The sequence below is a fragment of the Leopardus geoffroyi genome, chromosome C1 (assembly GCF_018350155.1).
Source record: "Leopardus geoffroyi isolate Oge1 chromosome C1, O.geoffroyi_Oge1_pat1.0, whole genome shotgun sequence".
Taxonomy (NCBI): Eukaryota; Metazoa; Chordata; class Mammalia; order Carnivora; family Felidae; genus Leopardus; species Leopardus geoffroyi.
The window spans coordinates 155421291-155440958 of record NC_059328.1 but is presented as its reverse complement, the minus strand read 5'-3'; the positions used below and the strand labels follow the sequence as shown (position 1 = coordinate 155440958).

General features: G+C 40.1%; 1 protein-coding gene across 5 annotated transcripts in view; it reads left to right on the top strand.

Moving 5' to 3' along the window:
- LOC123599015 (sodium channel protein type 1 subunit alpha) overlaps positions 1–19668 on the top strand; it is a 157042-nt gene that overhangs the window by 7931 nt on the left and 129443 nt on the right. For 2 of the 5 annotated variants that reach the window (XM_045480074.1, XM_045480073.1), the window contains exon 1: positions 12194–12440. The exons of 1 other annotated variant lie outside the window; for it this stretch is intronic. The gene's annotated coding sequence lies outside the window, so the exon portion shown is untranslated. Of the gene's footprint in view, positions 1–12192; positions 12441–12518; positions 13257–19668 lie in introns of those variants that run through there. 2 more of the 5 variants (XM_045480068.1, XM_045480071.1) reach the window with 2 other exon arrangements.

Sequence of the window (19668 nt, the reverse complement as noted above, 5' to 3'; positions counted from 1 at the left end):
GGGAAAAAAAGATATAAAACATCTATTTCAGATGCTTGGATATACATAAGAAATTTCAGAAAAGATTAAAAAAAAATTGTTAGCAGTGACTGCCTCTGCAAAATGGGCCTGGGGGAAGAGAAACGGGAAGGTTGGTTTTGATTTAAAGGGACACAGAGGTCAAGTGACATGCAAAATGTTACTTGAAGAGTAGGTTAGGAGTTTTCTTGTAGAAGAGGGGAAGGGATACCTGACTCAGTTGTTACAAGCATGCCTTCCAAAGACAAGTGGGCATGCTTAGGGGACAGTAAAAAGGACAGTGGCTGATTCACACATTCTGGGTGCAGAGGGAAGAGGGCCGGCTTAGGAGCTGAGCCTCTGTGAACATAATTGCCAACAGTACTCTCTTCAAAAGTGATTCTCAAACTTTAATGTGTACAGAAATCACCAGAGAGTCTTGTTAAAATGCTTTAAATTCTGCTTTAGAATTCTGCTTTGGGGCGCCTGGATGGCTCAGTTGGTTGAATGCCTGACTTCAGCTCAGGTCATGATCTTGCAGTCTGTGAGTTTGAGCCACATGTCAGGCTCTGTGCTGACAGCTCAGAGCCTGGAGCCTGCTTCAGATTCTGTCTCCCTCTCTCTCTGCCCCTCCCCCACTCATACTCTGTTCTCTCCGTCTCTCAAAAATGAATAAACGTTAAAAAAAATTAAAATTCTGCTTTAACAAAGAAGAGGAAAGCCCAGGACTCTGCATTTCCACAAGCTTCCAAGAAATGCCCCTGCAGCAAGCCCCCTGCCACACTTTGAGAAAAGGGGCTTCAAAATTTAGAATATCATGTTTTTGTGTGGTTTGTGTCTTCACAAATATGAAGCAGAGCCAGAAAGCACTTGTTTTTAGAAAATGAGCTGAGAAAAAGAGTCCTCATTGAGTATGAGGTTGGCAACATGATGCTTTGCCAAAGCAATCTTAGTGTCAAATGTTCATAATCAGCAGTTCTGCTTTTTGAGACTCTCCATGTTTAACAAATGTGGGCTTCTGGAAACTAAAGCATCGCCAGATTGAGGCAAGCCTCTCCACTCCACCCCTCATGTGGTTAGTTTATTTGTTGACTTGTTGAGAGTATTTCTGAATATAGTTATACTCTTTCACATTCTCTGGAAGATTGAAGAATCTAAAACAAGTGAGAAGGAAAACTTGCCATCTGCCACCCTCCCACCCTGCCACATGACACTCCTCAACACGTTTCATAGAAATCCAGGCTGTGGATCCACCATACACCTAAAAACTATCTTGGGTTGGCCAGCTGTAGAAATGCCTTCCCTCTATCACAGTCTGTGTGAGCAAGTATGATGTCATCCAGCTCAGTGAGGAGCAGGTGTGTCGTCTCCCCTTTGTTCGCCTTTGAACTTGGATCCCAGAGACTTACCATCTTGATTTTCATAATGTGATATTGCCGAGAGTTTCATGCATAGCAAGACAGTATGAACTTATGCTAAGGTTGGGTGCTTTGAGGACAGAGTGTTGGTCAAAACCACGTGTAATCATCTCCTCACTGTGTGACCTTAGCCAAGTGATTCAACTATTCTGCGTCCCAGTTTCTTCATCCGTAAAATCATGATAATGATAATGGTATCTATTTCATGAGATTGTCATGAAGCTTTAAGTTCTTGGCATATTTAATTAGTATTCTTCTTACATTGTTATTAGAATTGATCTGAAAATAGCAATGTTTGAATGGCACTATATTTATTTCTGCATACCTACCACAGACTAGGTGCTGTGATAGGGGTTAAGGTGGTAAACAGAATCTCTTATCATAAAGACTGCATTCATTTCTGTAAAATAGTTTAAATTCAGTGTACTTGTTTTTTAAGCAAAGAGAAAAAAAGTGTTTTGAGAGATAAAATGAGATACACAACTTTTTCCCCTTTCCCATCAGCCTTTCGCATCTGATCGAACTAGCAAATCATATGCTTGATGTTTGCAAAGGAATGGAAGTTTTCACCAGAACAGTGTGAATGAAGGGACTCTACACAGAGTAGGTTCAAGAAAGCCAAAAGCAGGTCATGAGGCAGCCAGGGACATGCAACAGTGGGGAGACCTGAATGTGCACCTGGAGACAACAGCATTTCCAGAGCCCAGCAAAAGGTGCCATCATGGAAGACGGGCCTCTCCATCAGGAGATGAAGAATGCAAAGTCCTAGAAAGGAGTCGTGGGATAATTGGGGAGTCGTGAATGCAAAGTCCTAGAAAGGAGTCGTGGGTCAGGGAAAAGACCTTCGGCCCCCAAAGGCTGCTTTCCATAGTTAGACATAATCCAGAAGTCTTTGTCTTCTGGGTTCTTTGGGATTTAGCCCAAGGCAGGCATTAGTAGGAACCAGAGGACCGTCCCCACCACACCCCACCTTCTAGCCCGAGTGACTGCATTCTTCTTTGGTAAACCTCCTTTCTGGGGTCTTCCAAAACTCTATCTCTCACTGGGATCTGGTGCCACTGTTTCCTTCTCTTATCCATTAAGACCCAGGAGTGGCACTGGTTCTCTCCATCGCCAGTTCCTGGGTGCTTTGTGAACCAGCTTAACCTACATAGTAAAATGTTTCTCTGTTAAATTATTTTCATTTAGCCCCTTTTGAGTGTATCTATTTCCTGCCAGGATCCTGATGAAATCAGAGGTACAAAATTTTAAAGCAATAGATGTTTATGGAAAGGTTAACTCAGAGAGGAGACTCTGAGCTGATGAAGATGTGGGTAAAGGTCCTGCTGTCTTGTGGGACAGCAACTACAAAGTGAAGTAAGATAAACGATTTCTGAGTTTCATCGTTGCTAAAGTTATGGAAAGATTCACACTCTGTATTTACTTAGTTGCAGAAAGAGTAAGGGGCGGGGGCAGAAAGGTAGTCACATCCCACACGTGTTCATTTGAGAAGTGCAGACCCACAGGCGCCTTTTCCTGCTTGTTGAGCCTGCTCTTCCCCACAGGAAAGAGGAACAGATTTTTTTTTTTTTTTGATGTAATGACAAAAACCAGAATGTAAAAGACTTTCAAAGAGACTGCATGAAACGTGAAACAAGTGTATTGGCCTCTGAGCCTCCTTATTTATCAAGAGCCATGGAAAGCGTTGAAACAAAGTAGTTCTCTGATTGTAGCACCCCCCCCACCCCCCCAGCGAGTAGAGAAGTCTGTTTTTTATCTGACTGTAGATGAGCAGGTATAGGAGACTGCACATAGCTAGGAAGTGCCATTGCCCAGCACCCGTCCCACATCCGAGCCCCAAGGTGTGGCTAAGATCCTGTTGCTCAGCTATCCAACAGGAATAGAGGCAATCCTAGAACTAACAGCTCATTTCACGGGCTGCAACATTTCCAAGGAGATTGAGGGGGAGTAGGCCAAATGTGGTGATCACCCGGCCCTCCCTGCACCTTCTCCCCAAGTCACTTACCAGTCTCTTCTAAAGCGTGTGAAGCTCTGAAGTGGGCTCTGACTGACCTTTGCCCATTATCTGGCCCACAGTGAAATTCTTATTTTTCCCAAGAGAAAAGATAAGAAGAAATGTAATCATATGTGATTTGTGTGAGTTTGTGAATGAGTTTCTGAAGGTTGGAACTGCTTAGGGATATGGGAAAGATATTAATCTCCAAGAAAAACATGGCAGCACCTAATTCGAATGATATATGAAGACATTATGGATAGCTTTTTATGGTAAAGGCAATGGCTCTTGGCCTTTGAACATGAAAGGAAAAAGACGTTGGTAAAAATCCTTCAGGGAAAGAGGAACTACATGTTTGATTATGCTAAGTTATGGCAAAGTTCAGTTTGATTTTGTAAATAAAGAGTTGTCTTCATAAATATTAGCTATTTCTTTTAGTGTAAAGAAAGACGTCTTCATAAAAGAAAATCTAATTAAAGCTCTTCAATACATGGACAAGTGATGTATTAAAATGGCAAACTGGTATTGTGGTTTCAATAAGTAACCGACCATATTTTTCTTAGCATTAGCTGTAACTAACTTTCCTTGGCAAAGGGGGGAAACTGCTATATGAAATAGGTCAGGCAAATGTTTAATTGATCTAAGGGAAGGGAAAGAGCACATGTAAGCACAAAATAGAACCCAACACAGTAACTTAGTTTTTATATTGCTCAGGTGCTTTCTTTATTTACATTGATATTTCTTTTCCCTTTTTATCCTACTGTGGCAATAGATCTAAACATAATGCTTTAAATATTGGGATGTACTTTGATCTTAAGAGCCAAAGCTTTATGAAGCTTTTATGTATTTAAAGAAAGAGGCATAAAAACTCAGGCATGTGAAACATTAAATTTTGTTTCAATACACAAAAGTTAATGGCCATATAAATATGGTTTATGAGACTAAAGAAACAAAAATATTTTTAGATTGCATTTTAGCTTTACAAAGAAATTATAGAACTTCAAGATCATTTGCTTCCTGGATATTTCCTGGGCCTCTTTTTGGACCTGCATTCCTGAAAGCTGTCAGTGTTACACTGAGTATCTGGTGCTCATGCCCTTGAGCTTGAACATTTTGTGGTTAATATTTAAGATCAGCATGTGGAGCTAGACTGAAGGACGGTCACTTTCTCTATCCTTTGCTAAAACTAATGTTGGTTAGTCCATCACCTTCTTAAACAGTAACTGCAATCATACACACCATCACATCCATCTCTCTGTCAAAGCATGAGTGAAAATCAATTGTGGCATATCTAGAAATACTCCACTTACTTCCATTTTGCTCCTTATGTGCTGATGCACCTACTCAATATTAATCTCCTTCATAGTTAGACAGTGGAAAAAATTTGAATGGACTTTTGTGGTATAAAACTAGCTATGTGACCTTGGACAAGTCATTATCTCTCCTCCTGACATCATTCCTTCTATCCAAAATAAGAACCCTTGTCTAGATGATCTCTGAGAACTTTCCAATGCCACAATTCCTCAAGGAGCAGCACAAGCCTATCTGTGAAGCAGTGGTAAAGATTTGAGTCAACTGATGTTCTGTTTAATGAGATTTTAAAAGTTGTTTTATCCTGCCTACAAATCTTAGTGGAATTTCATTCTGGAATTTTGATTCATTGGTACTCAGGAGATGCCATCTGTGCACCTTTAGAAAATACTTTAATTCAACCAAAAACACTGTAGTAGGTTTGGAAATAAAATAAGAAACGAGATGAAGTTCTTGCTTTCAAAGAGAATAGGGGACAGAGTCAAGGAGGGAGGTGCCCAGTAGAGGGTGGAGGGTGATGTGGTCAAAGAGGAAAGGAAGAAAACAAAGTATTAAGGATGTGATGTCTCCTGGCTTATTTGGTGAAAGACAACGGGTTTGTTGTTATGAGAAATGATACTGATGTCATCCTCAGTAAATATTGGTAATGTCCTCTTATATTTTAGCAGAAGGAAAAAGACCAAAAATAAGCCAGGGCCCCAAATAATAAAGGATTTAAAACTGAAAATTCATAGAGGACTAAAGTAATTTTTAAAAATTACTTGCTTGAATGATTATATAACAGAGAAAGAATAATATTATATGAAGTGACAAAAAGTAATTTTGTGATTTAATATCCTTTTGAACTAATGTTGCAATGCTGACCTCATCAAATGCTTTACATTCATCTATTTAATTCCCTTTCAAGAAATTATGTTTGTATTACTGTGTCTTGTCCATAAAACCTATTTATTTGGTTTTGGAATACCATTGTTTGCTTCTCCAACACCAACGGCTGCCTATGTAATTAAAAGAAAATTGCAGTGAATCTTCCAACAAGAAGTAACTGCATCCCTGGAAATGGTCATCTGTGGATTTATAATTAAATTCTGGCTTTCATTACTTTGGGTGAATGGTAGAGAAGGCATGGGGAGACTGGAGCATCATCTGAGGACCTCCCTCATGATCCCACAACCTCCCTTCCTCTCTCTCTCACTTTAAAATATAGCACTATGACATAAAAAAAAAAGAAAGAAAGAAAGAAAGAAAGAAAGAAAGAAAGAAAGAAAGAAAGAAAGAAAGAAAGTAGGGGTGTTCCTGGGTAGTTCAGTCAGTTAAGCGTCCAGCTCTTTGTTTCAGTTCAGGTCATGATCTCACAGTTTGTGAGTTCAAGCCCCACATCTGGCTCTGCACTGGTGGCACAGAGCCTGCTTGGAATTCTTGCTCTCTCTCTCTCTTTCTGCCCCTCCCCCTTTGCTCTCTCTCAAAATAAATAAACATTAAAAAAATAAAATAAAATATAGCACTGTGGTGAGGTCAAAACAAAACAACAAAAACAAACCTGACTATTCATTTTCCTTTACTACCAGAAAGAAAGAGAATCAGAAGTAATTTTAGTGACTTCTTAGAAACTTCTTATAAAATTTTAAATGCATTTCTGGAACTGGTTCTAGCTACTTGAGAAACATTTTTTAAAACATGTTAAGTTTATTTATTTATTTTTGAGAGAGAAACAGAAAGAGCGAGCAGGGGAGGGGCAGAGAGAGAGTAAGAGAGAAAATTCCAAGCAGGCTCCACACTGTTAGTACAGAGCCCTGCCTGATGTGGGACTTGACCTCACAATCTGTGAGGTCATGACCTTGAGCTGAAACCAGGAGTCAGAAGCTGTTAACTGACTGAGCCACCCAGGCGCCCCCTTGAGAAACATTTTAGAATAGAATCAGTAAGAAAAACAATTCCAATTATTTAGGCTCAATATATCGTCAGTGATTTTTAAAATGATCTGTGAGTGGAAAAATCACAAATCTATAACAGCTTTGATTCAGTAAATTCCAATAGGGGGCCTCAAATATTTTTATATCATGTTTGAAAAAATATGGGGTGCCTGGGTGGCTCAGTCGGTTGAGCGGCTGACTTCGGCTCAGGTCATGATCTTGCGGTCCGTAAGTTCGAGCCCCGCGTCGGGCTCTGTGCTGACAGCTCAGAGCCTGGAGCCTGTTTCAGATTCTGTGTCTCCCTCTCTCTGACCCTCCCCCGTTCATGCTCTGTCTCTCTCTGTCTCAAAAATAAATAAACGTTAAAAAAAATTTTTAAAAAAGAAAAAATAGCTGATTTTCCTTCTTCCTCCCTCTTTCTTTCTTTCTTTCTTTCTTTCTTTCTCTCTCTCTCTCTTTCTTTCTCTTTCTTTCTTTCTTTCTTTCTCTTTCTTTTTTCTTTCTTTCCTTGATGGGGTGTATGGACTTTACCATAGTTTCAAATGTTTACCTTCCAGTATCTACAAGATATTCTAAAACCAATAGGCCAATTCTGTGCTATCAAGAAATTGTAACTTTAGGGGTACAGGGGTGGCTCAGTTGGTTAAGTGTCCAGCTCTTGATTTTAGCTCAGGTCATGATCTCATGGTTCATGAGATTGAGCCCTGAGTCACCCTCTGTGCTGACAGCACAGAGCCTGCATGGGATTCACCCTCTCTCTCTCTCTCTCTCTCTCTCTCTTCCCCTCCTCCTCTGATGTGCATATGTGTTCTTTCTCTCAAAATAAATAAACTTAATTAAAAAGAATTGTACTTTAAACTTGCTGAAAAACTGGTTGGCTATGGCCCCTAAAAGATGGATCTAAATGGCAGTTTCTGCATTTATTTATCTGATTGCAGGTACATTCTATACTCGTTTTTGGCTTATTTTCAGAAGGACAAATTAACCTGAAATGTAAAGAGTTTATTATTTTCTGCTAGCAAATGGTTTCTGTTTCTAAAATGATGGCCTCTTAAGGCACTGTATTAGTAAATGCTTGGGGGAAAGCAAGGAATTAGTAGTAAGTGTTTGCATAATAATATATATATATATATATTTACACACTACTGGGGGATCCACATCTAAAAGCAAAGTCCTGAAGTGGTAAATTATGTTTACTGTGGAATCACATCAATACTGTTCTTTAGCTGAGTTCTATTTTCCAGTCACATGGTGGCAAAGCCAGGTAATGATACAGTGGTCCTGTGGATTTAGAATCCTGAAGCCTGGGTTTAAATTCTGATTCTGGCATAGGCTATGGGTATGGGAATCACTATTCTGTCAGGCTTGCCTTCACCCACCAGCCTGTGTGGCATCACTATTATATCCTCTGAGACACCTCCCAAGGTCAGACCACTTCACAGGTTTAACTCCAGACACCAGTATCCCTATCCCTTGCCTTCAGGGAGGACCCAGCTTCATGACACTCAGTGAGCCTAGATTCCCAAACAAATCACAGAAGGACCTATACACATTTTCTGCTTTAAAACTCAAATGTCACTTATAATTCTGAGCGAGCGAGTCCACAATTCAGAACAAGATGATTTGACCATCATTTTGGGAAATTTTGTACCAAAGACCAAGGATGAGCTCCTTCTCCCTGCCGAGCCTCAAATTAATGAAGAATTAATTAACTCGTTTTATGAGGCAGCTAATGAAAAGGTTCAGAACTCCAAGAGATGGGCATCAGGCAGAATGTTGTGAGGAAAAAAATTTCCCTTTATTTTCTATGCAAGAAGATACTAAATAACATTCCGGTATTAATCACACTGATTCTTTAGCCTTCTGATGCTGAGCTCTCCCCTCACGCTGTCAAAGTTCTAATCACAGTAGGAAGGTCCCCATCTATCTTGGAACTGACGGAGGACAAGACCCTGTGCAGCATTTTCCATCTGAGTGACCACTCTTCCTGTTTAATACCCACAATGTCCTGACAGCCCGATGTCCCATTACAGCGTTCCCTTCTCTTAATGGCACACTGAGCAGTGAACTGCTCTGTTAGTCCCCCACGGAGCTGTACCAAAGTCATGATCAAATTCTCGTGACAGAGAGAACAAGGCAGAGACTGAAGGACATCTTATGCTCTCATTCTCTTTCCTTTGTTAGAAAGTCTCATAGGAAAGGCACAGCCTAAGCCTCTGGGCAGGTGAGCAAGGCTGTGCAGTCACAGGTAGAAGTATTGTCACATATGAAATGGCCAGTACATTCTTCTTCCTTCTGAGACACGTTTGCTTAGGACCTCCTAGAATGGCTAACATTAAAGGTGGGAGGGAAAGGAGGGAAATTATCCTTTCTTTCTTTGAAACTGGAAACATAACAGGGAGAAAGAGAAAATTAGATCTCGATAAATTAACTTGCATAAAGGTAAATAAAAGAGCTGGTTCCACAGGGAGTTTGTAATCTGGGAGGTGAATAAGAAACGTGCATAAAACTCTCGGCATAAGGTCAAAAGAGACAATGCAATAGTGTTAAAAGTTGGCACAGATAAAGTTTCATGTTAATGTATCTTTTGCCAACTTTTATGAATATGGGACTTTAAGTGTATACTACTCTAGTTTAATAAAAAATCTCACATCTTGCCTTTATGTCAAGGCTTATATGAAGAATATGTAAAGTTACCAATGTTGTTAAACTGCTTCAGCTATGATAAATGAAATGTCTTCAATACAGAATGACGAGCTAGTCATTAAAAATACTCCTTGTATTTTTACAATGGATATTGGCCTTTTTTTTTTCAGAGTCCGTATCAGAACAGCCATTTATTCTCTTACGTGCAATCCCTTCAATTTAACAAACAACCATATTCCACAAATTTAAAATGTAAAGCCGTTCTATAATTAACACACGAAAAAAAGATTCTACCTACTGAGAAAACAAGCAAGATATTAGAGAAGGAAGAATATGTGACCTAAAACCTGGGTAGAATTTTCCATGTATGAGTGAGGGGGGTCCGGGGAAGATCCATCAAGAGAAGCGAAAATTTTGAACAAAGACCCAGAGGTGGAAGAGTGGTGTGTGCAGTGAAAGTAGTGAGCCTTCCATGTGTCAGAGGAAACTCGCTAATGGAGGGATTTTGAACTGGTTTATTCGATGATGTAACTTCAGTATCTGGAAAAAGTGCCTGAAGAAATGAAGCGTCCGATGCCTAGAATATAAGCAGTATTTGATAGCTTTCAAGGGCTAGGCTATTTGGATTCTTGCACCAAGGGAACTGGTTAGGACTCCATAGAGTAACAGAAACCAAGTTCAACTAAGCAAAAATGGAGTTTATTTGTGTTTATCATGGAACCAACCCCAAATCATGAAAGTATGTCGATCTTGGGAAGAACCGAGTGGGAAACAGGAAGTCATTGTGAGTTTTCTGGCTCCGTCTTTTGTCGCTACTTCTTCCACACCTGCGTGATTCCTTTCTCTGGGCACCTTGGCTCCACCTGGTTTGGAGCGTGCATTTCAAGCAAAGCCCAGCCCCCACAGCCACCAGAACCCCATGTAGCAGCTCTGTTTGACTAGGTCAGATGGCCAGACACCCTCCCCTGCTCAGGTCCTTAGTAGCTAGGAGCACAGGTTCACCTCTGGGGACAGAGAGGGAGGAGGGTGGAGAGGATGGCTGTGAGCAGCCACTCGAAAACTTGACCATTATAAAAACAATTAGAAGGCATTAAAGCATGTGGCCAATAGTGTTCTTATTTTGTATGCCTGTATGTTTAAGCCATAAGCACTGTTCGTATGAAATATGTTAGCCTAACACTTAAAAAAAATATATTGTCTGTTAGTTCACATACTTCCCACTTCTTCTTCAGCTCCAACAGCTTAGTAATTATTTACTAAATATTGGTCACCTGTCCCTCCAGCTCCTGTCAACATTGCCCTGACTCTACCAGAGACTGAACGACACCATTTCCCAAACGCTGAATAACTGCTGTTAATGTGTTCATGCTACCTTGATTGGCTTTTGTGAAAATATAGAATTGTTGAGATGGAACAGGAAATGATTACTCAATTTCTTTCTTTTATGGATGAGCGATGGACCCCTGAGTAATTTATTGAAAAAAGATCTAGTAAATGTTTTGTGAACAGAGAAACAATACATTCTTGTGATTCTAGAACATGGGAAAAAAGGTGGGCTTTTGGTATGTTGCAAAGATCAATAGATTTTGGAACCAATAGCCTCAGTTTTCCTGCTTTGCAAGCTATGTGTGGCCTTGAGCGTTATTGATAAGGCTCAGAAAGCCTCACGATTCTCAGCTGCACAGTAGGAATAGTTATAATAATATTTTTTTACTTTATTTATATAATAATATTAACAGTAACTAATGTACTGTTCTTTGGTGAGGAATGGATGGATGAAATATTGAAGGTGATATCATTTAATAAATGGTAAAGCACATGCAATGATAGCTATCAATAGTGACAGTAAGTGTGTTCGGTTGAAAACAACCAGGATGAAATATTTACTGCAAACTACTAATCTACACATAGTTAATTGTGAGTTCACACATGACCAAATGTTAAAGACTGTTTCAGCTTTAAAGTACAGTATATAACATAGAAAGCTCTATTCTCAGTTCCCAGAGTTACAAATAGTTTCACATGGAGGCTCCATTGTCTTGGGAACACCTGATGGATATGGCTTTTATAATTCTACCAATAGGTGTTACTTCATTTGATTCAAAATGTATATATTTGCTTACCAAACCATGTTGTTGTAATTAAACTTTGGGGTCAAATTCACAAGACAGGGAAACATATTGTGGTAAGAGATAATAAAACCACTGATATTTAGGGTGCAAGATAATCTAGTTTAACATCTAAATGTAGATGAAGATGGGGAAATGTAAGTTTTTATGGAGAAGCTCAGGGACTTGCTCAAAGGCATGTGCTCAGGAGTGTTGAAATTGAAGTAAAACTCACATCTTCTCACACTGAGCTGTTCCCTATAAAACAGACCCACCACTAAACACAACATTAAAACTGAGAAAAATTTCAAGTAGATCTTCAAAGTAAAGCCTTAGACAATAAATAAAGGCCACCCAATTGTCTACTGGTGGAATAAGAAGACAAAACTTTATTCACAAATTATGTAATTCATTAAGATAGCAATGATTCATAGTGAGAATAAAGTAACACTTTTAAGCAAAAGTAAAATGCAAAAGCAACACAAGTTATTGGCTATGCTTGAAGATAGTTGTATCTACTTTTAAACTTTCTCATCTTTGAGTCATTAGGGGTTTGATATGACAGACCAACTGGAAATGAAGGAGTAACAAGAGGAAGTTAATCATGAGATCCAAAGGGAAGAAGGGAAAGAAGGAAACAGAGAAAACAGGTTGAGAAAGAGCACCTAAATCTGGCTGGTAAGAAAATATTTAGTGTTGGGCCACTAGATGGCGATATAATGTAAGGTGCTCCCTCCACTTTTTTTTTTTTTTTTTTTTTTTTTTTTTTTTTTTTAAACAAGCTATTTGCTGATTTGTATTAGGTACCATAGAGTGAGGCGAGGATGAAGCCGAGAGGATACTGCAGAGGTCTCTGGTGCATGTGTGTATGTGTGCGTGTGTGTGTGTTCGTGTATGTGTGTCCTGCCTCAGTGAGACTGCAGCCCTTGTAAATACTTGTTACCTTTTGCAAGAAGGAATCTGAACAACTGCAGCTGAAGGCACGTTGTTATATCATCTGGTCTTTGGGAGATGCTGTTCCTCGTTGCAGATGGGTAATTTTCCTTTTTATCAGGTAAGCCATCTGGTTGTTTCGTTGCGATCTTAGTCATACTCATTCCAGTTATTCCGGTGGAAAGAGAGCCCGTGGATATACAGTTTGGGCTGAGCAGGAAGTCCATTTTTGTATGTGATTTCGGACCAACGGTCCCCCTCCTCCCTCTCTTCTCCTCCCCTTCTCCTCCCCTTCCCCTCCCCCTCCTCTCTCCACCTTCCTCGAACTGAATTCAGGTTTGTTTTGCAGTCAGCATCTTAATACAAGATGGGATTCTTTGGCCTGAAATAGCTGGGAACCTGGCCAGTTTCTTTCTGCCTTTGCTTGCCTTCAGTCTATTCAAGGTCTCCTTTTTGAAACCCCCTCCTTCACCCGTGCTGTAGAACTGGACTAGCTAGCTGTGAATAGAGGTCATATTGTTCCTAAGGATGGAGCAAAAATTAGATCTCAGCGTTAGCCCCACAGGAAGGAAGAAGGCGGCGGGACTGCTGCTGGAGCCTAGCTAGCACTGCAGGGGTGTTCAGCCTCCTCGGGCAGAGGCTGGGCTTGGGCAAGAAAGGAACAATGATGTATTCCCCCTAACTCGGATCGAACCGCGCCACCAAAGGAGCTGGAGGGAAGTGAGAACGAGTCCCTTCTGTGGAACGGCAAACAGGAAACACCGAGTTACTTTTAATTAGACAGAGGTCACGATCGGCAGTGATACTGCAGATGCTGTTCGGTTCCCCGTGTGAACCGGCTTGCTTTTCCAAACTGCTCAAGAAATGACTCTGGGTGGACGTGAGGCTTTTCAAACGCCTTTGTTATCATGGATTCCCTCTCTCCTACCTGTTTGAGGTATGTGTTTAAAGACCAGCTCCCCCCACCTCCCTGACACGTTTACTTCTCATATGTCTTTTTGCTCTCTGCAGTTACTCACTGAAAATTGTCACTTCCCTGTGGCAAATCAGTCCAAAGAGAGTGGTTGCAGGTGCTTTTTCACGTGTCCCGTGAAACAATTAAAGCCAAAGCAGGGTAATGCTCTGTCTCTACGTGCATGTGACTAAATATTTTCTGAGATGCAATGGCAAACTTGCAAATTGCCAACACTGTTGCTATCACACCTATAAAATGTGGCTTCTTTTTATGTGGATTTACAGGTTCAAGTGGTATTTCTGATGCACTAGTGTAGTAACAGGACATATTTCTCCATAAAGCACTTTAAAGCATCCCAAGAGGATGATGCCGAACAGAAATAGGAAAATTCCATGCTGAGGTTGGTGATTCCTGCTTTAGTTTCTCCCGTCCAGGGAGCAGTGGGTAGCTTACCTTTCCTATTTGCTGCAAGACCTGACCCTCCAGGGTGATGCAGCTTGGGGCTTCTGCACATACAGTGGACGCCTGACACTTTTCCCCCTCATCTGGGCATGTTGGAAGAAGAATAACTAGGGTGAAAAACTTTAAACCTCTCCTTTGTTGCTGTTGCTTGTAATTGCTATGAAACCAGTGCATCCCTCTTGTAGGAGCAGTGTTGCAATTTAGGCCTTCCTTCACAAAGCTCCTTGAAGAGATTTTTAGATGGTGTCTATTTTAGGAACATAATGTGTAGACAGGAATGGATGGCCACAGAGATTTACGGGAAAACAATTTCGTGGAGAGGGTGAGGTAACATTTTAAACCTCTAGAACAGAGCCCAGTGCCTGGTTATATCACATGAACCCAGTAATGGAGTTAGTTTTCATTAAACTCACTGCAACTCCTTTGTATGGCTTTTTTTTTCTTCCCTCCTTATATCATTGGTCTGGCTTTTCAAATATGTTTTTAGGCAGCCAAGGTATCCGGGACGCTCCTACTAGTAAAAGTAATTAATACATTGGATTCTGCTGCCAATACTTATAGTCTCTGTTTATATGGCCCCTTCTTGCTGGGAAATTTGGTATCTGGAGACTCATTTATTAGGGCAGTTTCCCTTTAAGGCATGGGCTAGAGGGTTTCTCCATCCTTGAGAGGGGAAGGGAAGGCACAATTGGAGGCCTAATTAATTATACAGTATCCAAGAAGGCACAGGGGATCTCGGCCAGGATTCTCCATTAGCAGCTAGAAATACCAGGGGCAAAGGGACAGACTAGAGACCTATTAAGTAAACTTTATTGCCACCAATAAGGCAATGAAAACTCCAGAATCTCAATAGAGGAATCCAGTAAGAAACATTCTGGTTCTTTGTACAGAAGGCACTGTCAGGGAACCCAGAGATTCTGAGAGAAAAAAACGTTAAGAGCATCTTCTGTATGTGTTGCAGACAAGGAAGGGAAAAATCTGGGGCTTGTTTGGACTTACCCCTAGGACTTCACAGACTGGGCAGTCCTCATGCATTTATATTGGTGTGAGCCTGACACCTGAAAGCACCCCTCCAAAATTTAGCCAGGGTTGGGGGGATGTGGTACAAGGTTTTATTTTCCTCCTGGGTAGTTGAAGAGGCTGAACCCATCACTTCCTCCCAGGTAAATAGCTATCTTGAAAGGGGGAGGGGAGAAGAAAGAGTACAGGGGTTGGTGGACAGGTATTGAGAATCAGCTATTGATGCTTTTGCTGTCTTCAATGTCAGGTCAATGGGGCTGTGATCTGTGAAGTAATGACTACCCTTTGAAAATTCTGATTATCAAGTAAGCCTGTTTCACAGCTCAGTTTAGATTATACTGGTGAGTGCTAATTTATACTAGATTATACTGGTGAAGGGTAGGGCGTGATGAAGAGATTTATTCTCAGAGCAACTGTGTTCAAAAAAAAAAAAAGAAACAATTAAACCAAATTTCCCCAAAACTGCCTCTAACTGTGCTTTTCCAACTTTTTCCTTTGTCCACGTTCCTAGGTTCCCATTTATTAATTATTTTGTTTAGCAAAGATGCATAGCATTTACTCCATCCCAGCCACTATTCTGAGCAGAATTTTACAAATATATTCCCACTTAATCTATGAGATAGGTACTATTATTAATCACCAATTTATGGATAAGGAAACCAATTAACTTGCCCCTGGGGAGACAATAAGTGGCAGAGCCCAAACAAACCCAGACAGGCTGACTGTGGTCTATTCTTTTGAGCACCCCTGATCACCTGTGTGATGGTAGAACTATGACTGAGCCCAGATAATCAGGACTCAGGTAGTGCAATCTGTAGGGCAGCTGTAATTCATCTGCTTAACTACATGTCACAATTTCATATACTTTGATTTAGAATAGTTCCCTAAATGTGCTACACATTCATTCATTGGAAAAAAATGTTGTGCCCTCCTGTAGTACAGGACAGTCTGTATCCTAGATACAGGAATATGGTGAATAAGACAAAATCCCTGCCCACATGATGTCTTCAGTCTAGTGTTCAGGGCTGAGAGAAGGGAGAAAACATAAATGTCCCCAAGGGCACAGTGTCTCACAGGTGTAAGAATTGGCATCCACCTTATTAGCAATCCAGAGAGTAGAAGAAATGGAAGGAAATGGGGCCACACAGATGACCAGCCAGATCTGGGGAGCCCTGCTTAGGGCCCTCGTTGTTGCTGGCTTTTATAAAAACAAACTGAGGAACAATATCAATATCAAGTAAATTTAAGTGGCATATTTACTGGTGAGAAATTACTGGTTAAAAAAAAACACAAAACAAACCTAAACCACTCATGTTTACACACAAATTTTTTTTAACAATTTGTAAAGTTCTGTGAAAAATGCTGTGTTTCCTAGAATGCAGTGAAATTGGCTTTTTAAATGTTTAAAAACACTAAATCTGTTTGAGAGACGCCTGAGTGGCTCAGTTGGTTGAGTGTCCCACTTCGGCTCAGGTCATGATCTCATGATCTCACAGTTCGTGGGTTCAAGCCCCATGTTGGGTTCTGTGCTGATGGCTCAGAGCCTGGAGCCTGCTCAGATTCTGTGTCCCGCTCTCTCTCTGCCCCACCCCCACTTGCTTGTGCACGCGAAGCTAAATAAATAATAAACATTAAAAAAACTTAAAAAAAATCTCTTTGAGATTATTGGTTAGGTGGCAGCAAATAATTAGTTAAAATGAAAAAGAAAAAAAAAAGCCCCAGGCATCCAGTCCTTGCTTACACTTCAGCACTTTCCCCTGAAATGGCTAAATTTGGGAGGTGTGGGCTGATGATAAGGATGGAAACCAGTCTGTCATTCCCTAGGTTGGTCAGGACATAGTAGGCACCCAGAGGTGTTTGAACAAATCTTTTTTTTGCAAATGAATTAACAGGATCTCAAAATAATATGGTAAAATATCAACATCAGCTTTCATTTTTATCTATATTAAATGCTTTATTATGTTTTTATTGCTTCAGAATTCACATTCTAATAGTTTATCTTTTTATATCTCTTGCCTGTTTGCTCCCACTCCCTCTCAGTTATCTACAAACATTGTAATTTCTCTCTAGCAAGTGTGAAATTCTCTCTTAGAATGAACCTTGCTTCTAACCCTGTAAGTGGTAAAAAGTCCTTTCCATCTCTTAGGGCCTTCTCCTCCTTTGGTGCCCCCCACCTACAACTTTAGCTTGAACTTTGATGAAATCATCTATAATTTTTGGCTTTAATGTTTTCTTTTGTCATTTGTGCTTCTGATGTCATATATATGAAACCATCACCTAAGCCAAGGTCATGACAATTTACTTCTTTTTTTCTATCCTATTGGTAGTTTTAACTTTTACATTGATACCTGTGATTCATTTTGAGTCCGTCTTTATAAATACTATGAGGCAGGAGTCCAACTTCATTCTTCTGCATGGTGATATCCACTTGGCCAGCACTAGTTTCTTACTGATTTCAACTTGTTCGTGCACCCGATATGCAGTAGGCCAACATCTGAGGCATGGGTTTTGAAGCAAAGAAAGTTTTATTATCAGAAGGGCAGATCAATGAGAAAGCAGGAGATCATTCCCAAAATTGCTTGCCCCTGTTGAGTCTCTGGACAGCTTATATATGTTTGGGGAAAGAGGTAAATACATGAGAGGGGGGTGAGGGGTTCCTTGAAACCTTGAGGTGGGGGGAGGGCTTGAAATAATCTGGAGGTAAGCACTCTTCTGGACAATGAGGTGGCATTTGGGACTTGGTATCATTAGATGTCAGATACTTTCAAGACAAATATACCCTTTAGGAAACCATTAGGTTTCCACAATCAATGTATAAACAGGGAGTAGGGGCAAAAAGGCAAAGTTAATGACTGATCATGCATGAGGTTAAGAGGTGCATAAAACATACTTAAGTAGGGAGCAAAACAGAATGTGGAGCTAAGTTAATAATGCAACTAATACAACCATAGTTCTGTCTATGTTTTCAAAACAGGTCCAGGAACCAAGTGTTTGGCCTCAGACTGTGGAAAAGACTATTGTTCCCCCATTGAATTGTCACGTTAATCTTGCTGGTGCTATATTTTATGTACATCTGTGTCTTTAGTGTCAGTTATTGCATATATTGGGTGCTGTCGATGTCTTTTTTCTTTAAGAGCAATGAGATTCTCCCTTTTTGAGAATCCATATAACTTTAAGTATATGAAAATTAGTCCACATACCTATAACAGTAAACACTTTCTTAACCTAACTTCCTGTCAAAATTTTTCTTATAACTGATAGCATATTCATTTGTGACTCTACTGGAAATTTAAGGAGGTAAGGAGTAATGAGCTAATGTTTTTGCAGAAAGATTATTAGTAATTTCTAAGAAACATCTCCACTATTGCACATACTCTCCCAAACTTATGCAAACATCACATATGTTCTTTATAATATATGTTGCTTGTCTCCTTTTTTTCATAAACACCATTGAGGGAACCATTGAACTTGAAATAGAGGGGTGTCATCCAAATAGGGTTGGTTGTTGTACTGGTTTACTAGAGCTTCCATAACAAAATACCACAGACTGGGCAATAGAAATTTATTTCTCACAGTTCTGGAGGCTAGGAGTCCAAGTTCAGGGTGTTCTCAGGTTTGTTTGTTTTTTTCTGAGTCTTCTCCCCTTGACTTGTTGCCGGTAGCCTTCTCTTTGTGTCCCCACACAGTTTTTTCTTTGTGTGTATGCTTCGCTAGCATCTCTTTCTGTGTCCAGATTCCCGCTTCTTATGAGGACACCAGTCAAATTGTAATAGAGACCACCCTAACAACCTCGTCTTAACTTAGTCTCCAATACAGTCACATTCTGAGGTTCTATGGGTTAGGGCTTCCACATATGAATTTTGAGGGGGACACAATTCAGCCCATAGCAGTTTTCTCTGACTATACTAATGACTGCTAAAACAATGAGCAAAGAAGATAGAAACTCGTAAGACATTGTTGTTGACAAAATTGTTGTTATACTAATGGTGAGTTTTCATTATTCATAACCTTCTTCCACTGGATAATGAGGAGTTGTCTGTATAGGTATTAATAGTCCAATAAAGGAAATTAATTAGGTTTCTATTTAAAGAGGTATGATGGATAACAAAGTGGGCAGAAAGAGTGGTGATGTTGATTAATCTTGTGTGCCTATAATCTCATGTTTGCTTTCATAATCTATGAGAAGTTTACTTAGCTGAGGCTCTTATTTGTTTCAGTGACAAAAGTGACACAAAAGGATATAAAAATTAGAAATCAATGAAGAATTTATAAATAAAATAATTTCAAAGTGCAACTGAGCAACTGAGACTGAGATTAATTTAAGTATAAAAGTAATCCCTTAGAAAGTTAGTACAGCTCACAGAGTTGAGGAGGAGTTGAGGAGTCTAGACTGGAAATGACAAGAGTAGGGGAGGCCATGACAGTCAGATAGCCCTTACTTTGGACTTTTTGGTGGTTTCTGCAAGGTGCTATTGTCTCCTAGGATGAATTCGTTTAGCTACTTCAGGCTTTTTTTTTTTTTTTTTTGGTAATTTGGATTAAAAATTAAAATTCTAGGGGGTTCCTGGGTGGCTCAGTCAGTTAAGCATCTGGCTTCGGCTCAGGTAATTATTTCATGGTTTGTGAGTTTAAGCCCCGCATTGAACTCTGTGCTAACAGCTCAGAGCCTGGAGCCTGCTTCAGATTCTGTGTCTCCTCTTTCTGCCCCTTCTCACTTGTGCTCTGTCTCTCAAAAATAAATACATGTAAATAAAATAAAATTTAATTAAAATCCTAGGAAGTAAGCATCTGGTTATTCAAGTCTGGATTATAAATCTGATGGCCTTAGTTAAGGGTGAACTGGGATCTTTGACTTAACCAAATTATTTCTTGGTTAAGAAGAGTAATTCTACCCCAACAAAACTGAAAACTG